Source organism: Mobula birostris, chromosome 5 (genome assembly GCF_030028105.1).
Source record: "Mobula birostris isolate sMobBir1 chromosome 5, sMobBir1.hap1, whole genome shotgun sequence".
NCBI lineage: Eukaryota > Metazoa > Chordata > Chondrichthyes > Myliobatiformes > Myliobatidae > Mobula > Mobula birostris.
The window spans coordinates 93,907,398-93,909,902 of record NC_092374.1 but is presented as its reverse complement, the minus strand read 5'-3'; positions in this window follow the sequence as shown (position 1 = coordinate 93,909,902).

The window sequence follows — 2,505 nt, the reverse complement described above, 5'->3', positions numbered from 1 at the left end:
ACTCAAAGTGATAGATGAAACCGGGAGGGGGAGAGATGAAGTAAGGAGCTGGGAAGTTGATTGGTGAAAGAGATACAGGGCTGCAGAAGGGGGAATATGATAGGAGAAGACAGAAGGCCATGGGAGAAAGAAAAAGGGGGAGGAACATCAGAGGGAAGCGCTGTGCAGGCAGTGAGATAAGGTGAGAGAGGGAAAAGGGGATGGGGAATGGTGAAGGCGGGGTAGGGGGCAATTTCTGTAAGTACGAGAAATCGATGTTCATGCTATCAATTTGGAAACTACCCAGACGGAACATAAGATGTTGTTTCTCCAACTGTCGTGGTCTCGTCGCGACAGTAATGGGGGCCATGGATTGACATATCGGAATGGGAAGTGGAAATAAAATGGGTGGCCACTGGCAGATGCCACTTCTTCTGGCAGATAGAGCGTAGGTGCTCAGCGAAACAGTCTCCCAATCTACATCGGGTCTCGCCAATATACAGGAGGCCACAACAGGAGCACCGGACACAGTATATGACCCCAGCAGACTCACAGGGGAAGTATCGCCTCAACTGGAAGGACTATTTGGGACCCTGAATGGTAGTGAGGGAGGAGCTGTAGGGGCAAGTGTAGCACTTGTTCCACTTGTAAGGATAAGTGTGAGGGAGATCAGTGGGGAAGGACGAGTGGATAAGGGAGTCATTTAGGGAGCAATCCCTATGGAAAGCAGAAAGTGGTGGGGTGGGAAAGACGTGCTTGGTGGTGGAATCCTGTTGGAGATGGCAGAAGTTACGGAAAATTATGTGCTGGACCTGGAGGCTGGTGGGATGGTAGGTGAGGACAAGAGAAACCCTTTCCCTAGTAGGGTGGCAGGAGAATGGGGTAAGAGCAGACGTGCGTGAAAAAGAAGAGATCCAGTTGAGAGAAGCGTTAATGGTGGAGGAAGGAAAGCCCCTTTCTTTGAAGGATGATATCTCCTTCGTTCTGGAATGAAAAGCCTCATCCTGAGAGCAGATGCAGTGGAGATGTTGGAATTGAGAGAAGGGAATGGAGTTTATACAGGCAATGATGGGAAGAGGTAATATCCAGGAAGCTGTGAGAGTCTCTGGGTTTATAACAGACATCAGTAGATAAGCTGTCTCCAGAGTCAGAGAGTTCGAGAAAGGGGAGGAAGATGTTGGAAATGGTTTTGAGAGAGGAGAAGATGGCAGCGCGGTGCGACGCAGCTCGCAGCGGCCACTCCGGTGATGAATATCTATCATTTGTCAAGTAGGGTGCCGTGCACAATCCTGATTTGATGGAGGCAGACGTGAGAGCACGAAGGAGCATCTGGTGAAACTTCTGAAATGCCTGTTTCGCTGCAGCTGGTACTGTGTGATCCAGAATCTCCGGAGGGGAAGGTCCCGAGTCCTCGGCTTTGCTTGTTGCTCGGCGGCTGGGGCAGGGTCGAAGCGCTCGGCAGAGATGATGTTCGGTGTCAGAGGGCTGGTCGAAGGCTCTAAGTTTTCGGACGGACTCAGAGTCAGCTCTGGTCGGGTGCTTCCAGGGTGCTGCATCGGCAAGTTTGCGGCACTGGAGGTTCATGACAGGGAATGTTTCTCCCTTCTACCGCCTGCATCAGATGATGGGCTATCGGGACTTTAAGACTTTTTTTTCCGTGCCCATGATCTGCTCTTTATCAAATTACGGTATTGCTTTGCACTGTTGTAACTCTATGTTATAATTATGTGGTTTTTGTCAGTTTTAGTCTTGGTCTGTCCTGTGTTTCTGTGATATCATACTGGAGGAACATTGTATCATTTCTTAATGCATGCATTTCTAAATGATAATAAACCAGGACTGAGAGTCCTCATAATCTAATCTAATCTAAATGGACCAGGTAAATTTGAGGGCTCGGTGGAAGTTGGAGGCAAAGTTGACGAAGTCGATTAGCAGCATCAATATAGCGTAGGAAAAATGGGAGACGGACACCAATGTATGCTTGGAATATAGACAGCCGACAAAAAGGCAGGCGTAGCTGGGACCCATGTGAGTGCCCATGGCTACCCCTTGTATTTGAAGAAAGTGGGAGGAGCCAAAGGAGAAATTATTAAGAGTGAGGACAAGATTCACTGGACGGAGGAGAGTGGGTCTGGTATCTAGAAAGAAACGAAGAGCTTTGAGGCCTTTTTGGTACGGGATGGAGTTGTACAGGGACTGAACATCCACAGTGAAAATAAGATGATGGAGGCTAGAGAACTTGAAATCATTGAAAAGATCCAAAGTGTGTGAAGTGTCATGGATGTAGGTAGGAAGGGATTCAACTATGGTTGATAAGACAGAGTTGAGGTGTGCAGATATGAGATCAATGTGGCAGGAACAAGCTGGAAAAAATGGGTCTACTGGACAAGCGGGTTGTGTATCTTGGGTAGGAGGTATAAAGAGGAGGTGTGGGGTATGGGAACTGTGAGGTTGGTGGCAGTGCATAGGAGATCCCCAGAGCTAATAAGGTCAGTGATTGTGTGGGAGACAACAGCCGAGTGCTCT